A 12,967-nucleotide genomic window follows, 5' to 3' on the forward strand; every position below is an offset into this window, starting at 1 on the left:
ACACCCCATGCCCCCTTCAAAGGGGAGGAAAATTAGTGAGAACAACAAAAAAAAGGAGAGTGGTAAGTGGGATACAGTAGTTCTGTTTGTATCCCTAGCTAAGTCTCAGACGTTTTCTCCTTAAGCCATCAACTCTCAAAGTCGGCTTTATGAACAACACAAGAGGCTGTGCTTCTTCCCTAAGTAGTTGGGCAGTTTCCTCTGGGAATGGCTTCCCTCTGACTTACTAGCCCTCACTCACCAGGATACCGTCCTCTTCCTTTCCTCATTACTTTCCAGGGCTCTTTTCCTTGCTCCAATAAGGAAATCACATCTGGTTTAGAAATGAAGCATCCTGGTCAGAAGAAGAGATGTAAGGTAACAGGGAAATTAAAAAAAAAAAATTCAAAATTACTTTGACTTAGTCTTGGTTAAATTTTTAATAAACTATAGGTCAGATGATAACTGATAAAGCCTTTAGATCAAAGAAAAACAAGGTGGTTAAAAAACATCATGTTAAGATTACATAATATATGGAGATTAGAGAAGGAGGGAAGAGGTCTTAATTTATATTCATGCAAGTTCTCCTTCTTGAGAGGCAATAGTAGTTGAGAGACTGTTTGGGTTCAAATCTTGCCTCTGCCATATCCCAGTATCATAACCTTGGACAGGTTACATCTATGCTTTATTTTCCTCACCTATAAAATAGAAATAATTATAGTACCTACCTTATGTGATTGTTGTGAAGATAATATTAATACCAATCCATATCTAAGCACTGCCTAGAATATATGCTTAGTGCTACATAAATTTTATTTGCTATTATTATTCATCATCATTATTATTTGCTGACAGGAAAACAAGAAGTTTCCTGAGGCATTCACTGTTTTTTCTTAGGATATTCATACAATGTTAAATGCAAAGCTCTTGGACATTTAACTTTCAATTCTAAAAGTAAGTAAAAGGGGATATGCTTGTTTACTAACAAAAGGAATGAGTTCTCCTGAATTATAAATAAATCCTGTTGGTAAAACTTGCCACTAAAAAAATTATGTGTTCTTTTAATCAAGAAAAACCAAGATACAAGGTCTAGCTATTTTCCTTATAGGGTATACCAACAAGCAACAAAACACCTATAGCCATTCTGAGTTCAAATACAAAGTGAAGCCCGATTTCTTTGACACTAGTAAGGCTGTAAATCACCCAGATTTCAAATCCAGCCCTTTCATCATTAAGGAAGGCCTAAAGGCCACATGAAGACGGGGAAGATGAATATGCTTAATGATGGTGCTCACTTCCAAACAAATAAAGCCCAAGCCATTCCCTTGAGAACAGGGAAAAAACTTGAAAGATATTCATGAAATTTCTAGAGAAGAAAGCTGATACTACAGAGAACAGAGTCTAAATTTCCAGAGGCAGATAACCTTACCCAACGAGACCAAGTTGCTGTAGTTCTCCAACATTACATCTCTGTACAGATCTCTCTGTTTCAAGTCCAGGTATTCCCACTCCTCCTGAGAGAAGACTATGGACACGTCACTGAACATCACTGATCCCTGAAATGAACAAACCATATAATACAACTGAAATTTAAAAAAATTTGTTTTAAGATGGAAAGAGGGAAAAATGGATGAGACACTGTAGGAAATGGATTACAGAGCAAGCAAACAGGCTGGAAGCCTATAACATAGTGAGTTAGGAAATGAGTGCGCCTGAGGCAGGAAGCCTATGTTCCTGAAGGGTCCTGCTGCTACAGATGAAGCCCTTTGTATACTCTGGTGTATCTTAACTGCCCAAACATGTCTGGGAAGGAAAAAAAATAATCAGTTTTCTAATTAAATGAAATACTGTATACAAACTTGCTATATGTCTCCCTCATAAATTCTCAAGAAATGTGAGTTTTTCCACCCTTTCTCCTTAAAGAACATATTTTTTAAAAAGTTTTCTTACAATATCTCTATGTTAGAAAAGAATCTGAATACAAGTAAAGAATTTCTTCCAAGTTCATAATTGAATCAGAAAATATCATAAGCATTTCCCCATTTATGACAAATTCTTTAATGAACGTTAAAAAAGCAGTCTATGCAATGGATATATCAGACTTAATCATTCTATACCAGACTATTTTTGTCTATACAAAATATTTAAGGTCCTCCTCAATTCTGAGGGATTACAACCACTCATGTATCTGCATGATCCTCCCTATTGTTTTCCATCCCTCACTATATGCATTCCTTGTTCCTGAGGTAGAGGATACTGATGTAGCTTCTGGATACTAGTGATCCAGAATCACAAAGATGTCATTCTAGACCAGCACTGTTGTTCAAATACATGGAACCCTGTTTCTGGTGTACAACTCTTAAAGCTTCCCAGAGCAGAGACAATCTCTCTGCATGCAGACCCAATCACAAGCCTAATTCTAAAACCATACACTGAGGTTGAGGCCAACCAACAACAAATCTTATCTTATATACTTGGAAAACTCAGGTTTGGAAAAATTCAGTTTTCCCATGAGTAGTCAAACATCTCTCTTAAGTGATTTCACTTCTGTTCTTTTGGTAAAAGACTGAGCACATACAAGAGATGTCAAATGTTTTATTCAATGAATACATGAACAATGACTGAAAAAAGAGGATTCACAGGACAGGCATTATGCTATTTGGCCTCATCCCTCACTGGATTTGGAGGAACTGGGAGAAAGTCCTTAGATTGGGCTCTGACATTCAAGAAGTTTCAGGATAAAGATAAGTTCATAGGACCTTAACATGACAGTATTTCAAGAAGGTGAAAGAAACAGTAACTTACATGGGCCATGGTTTAGAAATTCAAGAACTGGTCAGTTCTCCTTGGGGTTTACTTGCCTGGAGAAGCAGAGTTCACAGAAGTCAGAGCTAGGGGAAGAAAAAAGAGGCCGTGAGATCAGATAGGCCTCAGAATTCCCCAAATGACTGGATTTAATATATCCTTTCCCCTCCCTGGACCTCCCCACCACACACACACACACACACACACACACACACACACACACAGAAGAATATTATTCAGGCATAAAAAAAGAATGAAATCTTGCCATTTGCTATAACATAGACGGAACTTCAGAGCATTGTGCTAAGTGAAATAAGTCAGAGAAAGACAAATACTGCATAATTTTGCTTATATGTGGAATCTAAAAAATACAAACAAACTCTAATCAAGCTCATAGATACAAAAAACATACTGGCAGCTGCCAGAGGTGGGGGCGGATAGGAGGGGTAGAGAGCATGACATACTTGAAGGGGGTCAAAGGTACAAACTCCTAGTTATAAAATAAACGTAATGTACAGCATGGCAACTATAGTTAATAATACTGTAGTGTATATTTGAAAGTTGTTAAGTAAGTAGTTCTCATCACAAGAAAAAAATTTTAACTATGTGTGGTGACCAGATGTTAACTAGAATTATTGTGGGGATCATTTTGCAATATATATAAATATCAAATCATTATGCTGTACATCTGAAACTAATATAATGTTATATGTCAATTATACATCAATAAAAAAAGAAAAACAAAACAAAAAATAAATAAGGACTTTCATGTAATGGATATTTTACACGCTTTAACTGTATCCTCAGGATTGCTATGTAGTTAATTATCCTATCTATGCAATGGATGAGAAAATTCATACTAAAAGAAGCGAAATCACTTGCAGAAATTCAGTTAATAAGCAGCAATGCTGCATTTGGAATCCTTATTTTTCTAACCACAAAGTCAGCTTTCATTCAACTCTAGCTCTTCCTATGAAACCCAGAATCTCCTTTCAAAAAGAAAAACATGAGCACGTGTAACTCACTATAAATAGAAATAACACATCAAACTACTAAAAGATATTAAATCTCACTTTGAGTATTATTGATGTGCATGTTAGCAAGTTTGTAAGGAAATGAACATTCTCACCTGCAGTCTGTGTAAATTTAAAAGTATGTGCAAGCAGCATTTAAACCATGCAAACATCTTGACTCAGAAATTCTACTTTTGAGATGAAAGAAAAAAACTGTATATATTGACAAAGATGTAAGAATGTGCTGATGGATATTATTCATAGTGGGAAAAAGCTCTTCAGAACTACAATGTCCTTCAGTAGGAAACAGATTAAACAAATTACAAAGAATCCATAGAGTGAAAAAACTTGCTATTCAAAAATTATAATGTAGACCTTTAACTGGAAAGATGGAAATACATTTACTACATGTTGCTGAGTGAAGAATACAGGTTGTGACTAGTGTAATCCTGATAAGGCAGGTAAAAACACCTATATGTATCTGTATATTCATGTATGTGCACAGTAATCACTAAATGCTAAGCTTTATTATTAAAAAATTTTAATTGAGGTATAGTTAATGTACAATATTGTATTCATTTAAGCTTTAGAAAATGCATAAGAACATATATTCAAGATACGCAGTCTTTAGAAAAATATAACAAAATGGATTCTATGATTATATTTGTAAAGCATATATATGTATCAGCATAAAGATACATTAACAGGCATCAACAGGCAGAAAAAAATCTGCAAAGATTGCTGATTTCCACACTATGATCTTAATTTTCTTTTTGTTTAAATTTATTGCATAATTTTATATGGTCATATATACTGTTGAAATATATAACTTTGTAAAAAGGAAGCTTTTCTTCAAATAGGTGAAAGAGATTCATTTTTTAAAAAGCAGTCATCCCTTAGAGGAAAAAAGCTGCTGTTTTTATTTATTTCAGCTCCCAATATCTGAACCAACTCTATGATTTCTAAGTTTGTTTATATATTTTTGCCTGGCAAAGAAAGGTAAAACATTTCCAACTAATGCCCCTGTTTCACTGCTGCTGCCTCTCATTACTTTGTGTGTGTGTGTGTGTGTGTGTGTGTGAGTGTGTGTGTGTGGCGGGCGAGTGGGGTGATTAGGTTTACTTATTTATTTTTAGAGGAGGTAATGGGGATTGAAGCCAGGATCTCATGTATGCTAAACAGTGCTCTACCACTTGAGCTATATCCTCCCCCTTATTATAACTTTGACTTACGAATTTATCTTGCTTTTGATCTAGTCATTTTAGCCATGATACCCTTCAAATAGCTACTGGGTTTTCTTTGTCCTGTTGGTCTTGCTTTGCATCAACATCATGAGAAAAAAAACAAAAACAAAACAAAACCACCCTATGAGACATAAGAGTTACTGCATAAAATACATTTACCTCCATAGAAATCCAATGGGTTTGGTACTATTTGGTCACAATCTGATAGTACTTGCTATAATCAGATGATGTCTCCTTCCTAGGAACTCCCAAGCACCATCTGACTTCTTCACTGAGTTTATATTATCTTAGTCTTATTCTTGTAGAGGTTTATCTACCTTGATAGATAATAAGCAACTTAAGGATTTTAGTCACAGTATTTTCCCCAAGTAGTAGCACAGGATCTGACATACTATGAGACTTTAAAAACGTCTGATAATTCAACTTAGAAATTTCTAGGAATTTATCCTTAGGAAGTATTTGTAAAAGTATACACAAAGAAGTTCATCAAAGAATAATTTATAACCAAAAATCAGAACACCTAACAGTAGGTAACAAGGTAAATAAATTATGTTCCACTGTAATAAGGGCATACTGTGCAATTGTTAATAATGAAGATATCGGCTCATATTAATTAATGAAGATATACATGATAAACTGCCACGTACACCAGGCAGGCTAAAAAGATGCACAATATTGGGAGATGGTTGACTCTTATACATGAACAACACAGGCTTGGTTGTCAGGATCCAGGATGTGAATCTGACAGTTATCAACTAGGAGGCTTCGGATATGTTACTTAATTTTAGTGCCTCTGCTTCCTTCATTGACAAACTGGAGAATAGTAACAGTATCTATCTTACAAGGTTATTGTGAAGGTTAAGTAATATAATTAATACTTACAGTGCACTTACAATGGCTTATAATAAACACTGAATAAAATGAAAAACGTAACATATCCTTTATTTCATTTATTAATGAAAGTTATCTTTAATAATTTAATACTAAAATGCCCCAAAAGAGGTTTTTTATTATAGTAAATTTTTTGAAATTTCCAGAACTGCTCTTTCTTACATTAATAAATTTTAGAACTGGGCTTGAGAATGTAATTTTTCTTAAATAATAATATTAGCAGAAATCAATGTCTCCATAATCCTAAAAAGGGTAAATTCTGGAAAGGTTTTTCAAATTAGAGGGAAACCACTACACTCACATTTATGCTGTACAGGCATAGCAATATAATAAATCTTATGACTGCACAGGATTCCTTTTTCAAAGAGTTGGAGATTCTTTATCTCCTTAAATAAACAATTTTTATGATTCTATTTTGCAAAGCAAACATATGTACACAAGTGCACAGAAAGAATATATGGAAAAACAAACATCAATATTGTAATATTCATTAATTCTGGATAATGGAACGAAGGGCAATTTAAATTTTCTTCTTAAAACTTCCTTAGGTTCCTGTATTTTATTCTTTCTACAATAAACTTGCATTAATTTTATCATCAAAACCAAAAATTAAACTACTATTTTCATACAAGCAAAATAAAAAAGAGTTGGGAGAAGGAGTACCTTCTGGTTGTTAAGAGAAATGTGAGTCATAGGCCTGTGATGTAAGTGGGTTCCACACAAAAAAATCAGCATGGCAGAAATAGTTAACAATCCTCAGTTCTTTCACTGTTCTTCATCAAAACAATGAGCTATCTTCACTATCTTTCTCCAGTAACTGAACACAATGAAGGTAAGCAGCATTCCCAGATTTAGAAAGAGTATGCCAAAGCAGACAGAACACTATTTGATACACAACAGATGCTCTATCTCTGCCTTTCTCCACTGAATAACTCTTTGAAGTTTTATATTAGATATAATCCTTGCACAATGTCTTACAAATCCCTGGTTTATTGAAAGGGATTCAAACATAACGAAAAATTTCTGGAGTCATCTTGTCCAAAACTATGACTACTGCTTAAAATTGATCATTTTACTTTTTTTTCCTTCTCATGAATCACATAATATCAATGGCATAAAATCCCATATCATGGATGAAATATGATTTATTTAATAATTCTCTACTGTTAGACACTAATTTTATATAGTTTCTTCCCAAAGAACATTCTCAGATATTATAATCTTTGATTCTAGGTCCAGCAGATGTGAATCATTTTGGGTCATGGTTTGATAACCTCATTAAATTATGGACCTCTTTCCCAGGAAAATGGCATTTTGAACAAATATCCATAATTTTACATATAATTTCAAGGGGTTTCTGGTACCCTGAAAGCCTCAAATGGATTTAAATTACCACTAGTTAAGAATTCTTGTTCCAGATCGTTTGAGCACCTCATCTTTTAAAACTAGGATATATCCAACACACTTAGCCTGATATTTTCATTTTTCCTGATCTAGTGGAGGCCAATGGGGAACTGTCCCAAATCACTACTTAACAAATAGCTCATGTTTATTAAGTACTTAAAAAGTATCAGGCACTGTCCTAAGAGCTTTACACATAGTTATAAAGAGAAAGCTCTCAGAAATAAAAGGAAGTACCTGCCACATAGATATATGCATGCAGGCACTAGGAAGGGGAACTAGATCTCAAATTAATGGAAAGGTCATACTAAGGAGAAAGAAACAAATGTTCCCACGTCCTAAAAAATAAGAATGCATTTCACTGAACAAGAGGAAATACCCACTTGCCTTGGCCTTGACTTTTAAATGGGCAATAGCAATTCATTCCTCCTCCTTCTCGTCACAGCCTTTTTCTTAGCTTAACAGGACTGAGAGAGAAGGGAATCTTAAAACAACAGGCCTTTCTAGGAGTCCAGCCCATCCTGGCTGAATCAGGGAACGCCACGACCACACCTGTCCCACCAACCACCGCCCACACATACCCAGAGTGAAGTAAGAGGGAGAGTAAGGACCCTTCCCGGTATTAGAGAAAAGCCAGGGTCACGGATGTCCAGGGCTGGAAAAGAACTTTAGAGCAGTTTCCCGGAGGGGATTCGGCGGTTCTGAAACCTGCAGTTGGACGGTGCGGGGCAGGGTACGAACGCGCCCGAGGATGTAGCGCGGTGGGAATACTCCCAAGAGCCAGCCTGGGGGGCACGTTCATTTCCAACATTCCTATCCCAAGGCGAATTGAGCTTTTTTGCTGGGAGTCTTTTCTCTGGCTCTCAGATAACTGACTAGGGGCCATTTCTCTGAGGCTGGCAGGAGATTCAGCTGTGACGCTACGGTCGGAATCACACAGCCTACGGCCACCGCAACCTTCGGTCACTCAAGAGACTCTGCACCCAATTCAGTCACACAAACCCACTAGTTCCGGGCTCACAACCGCACATAGTCCCGATGCCACACCCCGGTCCAGTCACGCCCACACACACTACACCGCGTTACACCACCGCCGTTCTCGCGCACACTCGGGGCTGAGGTGCGGGGTTCCCAACGCTATGCGGTGCCGCTGCGCTTCTCTTCCCTCGCCTCATCCCCGGGGCGCAACGCCTTTCCTACCGATGGCCGAAACACTCCGAGCCAGGACTGCTCATCTGGGGCGCCGAACTCGTCTGACGGTGATGACGAGTGGAAGGGAGGGCGCGACAGCTCAGGTGAGTTCACCACCCTCGGGGCCTAACGGGCCGCGCGCGGGGGTTATTGGGAGCTCGGACTGCACCCGCTGAGTGCGCAGGCGCAGCCAGGCCCCAGGGGGCGGAGCATCGGTGAGTGAGCCGAGTCGAGCGAGCTGTGTCGAATGGGCACGGAGACCCACTTGGGCCCCAGCGGGGGCGGGGCTTTCGGTTCTTTGTCTTGAAGTAGCTGCAGGGCCTGCAGCGGGGCGGGGGCGAACGACTGGCGCGTTTATGGGTGTGCGTAACTCTCCGTGAGGCCAACTGGGGAGGTCTGTAACCGAGGACGGCGCTGGTCTGTCTGTCTTTGGAGTGGTTCTGGGTGCGATCTTTTCATTGTGGCTGGTTTGTGTTTGAGATGGTGCGACTGCGGGGATTGCGATTCATGATGATTTTATGACTGGAATTGTGTCGGGCTGTGTAGGACTGAGAATGTTGTGGGGGCCTGTGAGATAGTGGGGCTGACTGTGAGTGCGGGAAGTTGCGTTTCTGTATCTATAATTGACGGTGAACAATTCTGTGGCCCGGTTTTGATAGATTTCTTTTCCTTGGGCTTTCCCTGCAGATGCGGATGTGAGTCACTCAGTGTGTGTCTGAGAAACGACATGTCTGATTGTATGACTAGTGTGTGTGCTCTGGTACGTGTCTGCAGGACTGTGAAGAACTGGCTATCTGAATGATTGGATGTGACCAAGAGCCTGACAGTCCTCAACTCTGAAAGAGAGAGAGGAATGTTACATCTTCAAGGAGCATCAGCTTTACTGAAGGATTTTGTGAAAAAACAGATTTTTTTCTGAAAAAATATATTTATTTTTACACCTAATCACAGGTTTACTATGGAGAAGAATGCAAATAAGCATTACTTTTAAAATAAGACTTAAAAGGAAATTCCTGCCATGAAGTCGTTAGTTGGCTTCTGCCCGGAATTCCCATTAATGAACTTTCCCTGTCTCATAGTGTTAAGGGGATTTTGTTAGGAAAATTTAAGAAGCCCTAGTATATGAAAAAAAATCTTTACACAAAAGAGAAGCAGTATGGCTACAGTAGACAGCCCACAATTAGGAAGTCAGATATCTTGGATTCTAGATCAGACACTCTATTCCCTTTGTTAAAAGAGGGCAAGAAACTTGTTTTCAGACTCAAAGCATGAGTTTATACTGACATTACTAATTCAAATTTAACATTGCAGGGTTTTATTCTTACCTCTTATATTTCTGCCCATTTTCTCTAACAGAAATTCTAGTTCCTAGTAATACGAACATATTTATTTATTTATTTGCATTAGCCTAGAATCACCAGCAAATAGTTTACATTTGCAATACCAATATTATTACTAACAATTAAAAAAAAAATTTGGTGGGGGGGAGGTAAGTAGGTTTACTTATTTATTTGTTTAACGGAGGTACCGGGGATTGAACCCAGAACCTCGGGTATCTTAAGCACGCACTCTACTACTGAGCTATACCCTCCCTCAGTACAATTTTAGATTCTTTTAAATTCTGCAGTTCTTTTAAAGCAGGGGTTGGGAAACTATAGTCTGCAGCCCAAACCTGGCCTGCCACCTGTTCTACAGCTAGTGAGTGTCTATGGTATCTATTTTTAAATGGATATAAAAAATCAATAATAATAATAATCAAGAAGAACAATATTTTGTGAGGTGTGAAAATATCTATTTCAAATTTCAGTGTCCTTGAATAAAGTTTTATTGGAACATAGCTGTACTCCTTTATGTTTTGTTTATGGCTGCATTTGAACTATAAAGGCAGATTAAGTAGTTAATGTAGACTGGCCTGTGGAGCCTAAAATACTGTGGGTTCTCATTTTTCAGGGTAGTTACTATTCTATAAAGTTGTTGCAAACACTGAATTAGTGAACTGTTGCTCCTAGCAGAAATACAGCGTTAGTTTCCCACAGGCATCTGGTCACAACATTTTCCTCAACCAATCAATACATAACATTGTTTTATGTGTTTCTATTTAAGGACGCTTTTTATATATTGTTGATTTATTAACATTGAACTCAAGGCCAACAGCACTATAACTCATTCCTGAATGAAGTCTATCTAACATATATTTTCTCTGCGAGGCATATCACAGCCTTCTTGCCCTAGACAGCACTTCAGCATAGACTTGGGGGCTATTTTAAATAGCAAAATCACCAACAAAAAGCACAGAAATGAGAAGAAAAAAAAAAGTGGTACTGACTACACTATAAAAAGGGTACAGTATAGCTGAAACAAGAAGGCAGAGGTTCCCTTATTTGACCTCTGCTGAGAACCTGTGCTGGGGGACTCATTTGTCATTGATCTTCACAAGTCCATGAATGATCACAAAAGTGCTGGAAGTATTGACTCTGAGGTTACAAATGATTTTTTTTAACAAGTAGGTACGTTTGAAAATATGGAATCTGCAAATAGTGAGGATAACTATTTACTGTCTGGCCTTAAACAGAGAAAGTTTGTCAGCTCTTGTTTTAGAGTGCATCCCTCTTAATTATACAGTTAGAGTGTTTAAAAACTAGTTGAAATAATTCTTTTCCTATGTCATCAGTAAATTCTGTAGTTAATTATAGCCCATTAAATAAACAAAAATCCATGAAGAAGAGAAAAAAGGAGTGAAAAAGGAAGACTCCTCTTTACAGAAGAATGCCAGTTGATAAGTTTGTTTTGTTTTACATGGCTGTGAGTGCTCCTTCAAATACATTTACAGTATATGAAAGCAACAAGAGCAAACCAACCTGTAATGTATAAGGGAATACCAATAAGACTAATTGCAGGACTTTTCAAGAGAAAAAAAATGGCAGACAGATAAACAAAAACTGAGAGATTTATTTGCTAGCAGATTAACAGAGACACCTTACAGGAAATACTACAGGAAGTTTTTCAGGTTGCAAGCAAGTGATCCCATACAATAATTCAAATCCACATGAAAAAGAGTACTAGTAAAGATAATTGCATAATTATAAAAGTGTACAAATGCATATTTCTTTTCTGGTCTTCTCTTTACTGATTTAAAAAGCAACTGAATAAAACAATATGTATATAATAATATTTGGGGCCTATAACATGTAGAAATATATTTGCCAGTAACAGTGCAAAGAAGGAGAATGGGAGCAAAGCTGTACTAGGCTAAGGAAACAACAGCAGAGACATGGTAGTAACTCCAATCCACAGGAACAAATGAGAACCATAAATGGTCAATAAGAAGGTTAATATAGCAAACTCTATAAATATATACTTGTTCTCCTTTCTTGTCTCAGCTTCTATAATAGGCATAAAATCATAGAAAGTAATATAATAATGTAGAGTGTTAAAATAATATATTTTAGGGTATGTAGCATATATAGGTGTAATATATATAACAATATAGCAAAAAAAAAAAAAAAAAAGAGGAAGAGGAAATAGAGCTATATAGGAGTAACATACCTGTATCTCAATGGGCTAAATCTGAAATAGATCTAATAATGTAAGGTCTATATGGCAAGCCCTAGAGCAACCATTAAGAAAATAACTTTTAAAATGGTAAAAAAAATCATTAAAAGAATTTAAATGTTATGTTAGAAAATATTCAGTTAGTGCAAAAGAAAGAAGTATAGAATAACAGAGGAACAAAAAGGACATAAGATATAGAATACAAAAAATAACACGGCAACAATAAACTCAACAATATCCATAATGTTAGATATGAATGAATTAAATAATCCATCAAAAAGCAGAGACTGTCATACTTACTTGGCATGATCATGAAGGTGGTTTTCCCAGGGTGAGGCTTATCCATTGCACTCCAGATGTGCTGACCCCTGTTATTTCCCCAAATATGAGAATCTCAACTGCGTAATTTGTGGCAGTCAGCAAATCTATAAAGGCAGAAAGTAAACTAGTGGTTGTAGATTTGCTGAAAATACTTATAGAACATATATGTAATCAATGACTTGTATCTTGAATATACAAATAATTCTTATGATGCAATAAGACAAACCAACAAAGACTGGTAAAAGACGTAACAGATACTGAGACAGGCTGGGGGACTGGCATCCTCTACTAGAGTGCTTGCACCTGGACAAATGTCTCCTGGAGCAATAGAACACAAAGAAACTATAAGAGACTAAAAATAATTGCACACTTGTGCAGCTGGGGCAATTATAAACAATAGGATATAAAAAGGCCACAAACCAACTGCCATTTCTGAGGTGCTGGGAGCAAAAGCAGGGGACTGTGCATGATCCCTGCACATGGCACCAACAAGCGGGTAGACAGACCACCTAAGCCAGCATCCTACACAACCCACAGACCTGCCCCCATTGTTATCCCATTTAAGGACCC

At 37.2% G+C, this 12,967-nt stretch overlaps 2 protein-coding genes and 1 pseudogene across 6 annotated transcripts in view; 2 read left to right on the plus strand and 1 right to left on the minus strand.

Moving 5' to 3' along the window:
- LOC116666048 (translation initiation factor IF-2-like) overlaps positions 1–12,967 on the plus strand; it is a 407,644-nt gene that overhangs the window by 166,109 nt on the left and 228,568 nt on the right. The window lies entirely within an intron of this gene.
- Positions 1–12,967, minus strand: part of LOC102510255 (zinc finger protein 14 homolog) — a 97,248-nt gene that overhangs the window by 48,018 nt on the left and 36,263 nt on the right. For 2 of the 5 annotated variants that reach the window (XR_004322903.1, XR_004322902.1), the window contains exons 1-4: positions 8,534–8,668; positions 2,785–2,870; positions 1,409–1,535; positions 242–334 (exon numbers count right to left, since the gene is read on the minus strand). The exons of 1 other annotated variant lie outside the window; for it this stretch is intronic. The gene's annotated coding sequence lies outside the window, so the exon portion shown is untranslated. Of the gene's footprint in view, positions 1–241; positions 335–1,408; positions 1,536–2,784; positions 2,871–8,533; positions 8,669–12,967 lie in introns of those variants that run through there. 2 more of the 5 variants (XR_004322904.1, XR_004322905.1) reach the window with 2 other exon arrangements.
- LOC116666154 lies at positions 12,369–12,542 on the plus strand (annotated as a pseudogene).

Source organism: Camelus ferus, chromosome 9 (genome assembly GCF_009834535.1).
Source record: "Camelus ferus isolate YT-003-E chromosome 9, BCGSAC_Cfer_1.0, whole genome shotgun sequence".
Classification (NCBI taxonomy): Eukaryota; Metazoa; Chordata; class Mammalia; order Artiodactyla; family Camelidae; genus Camelus; species Camelus ferus.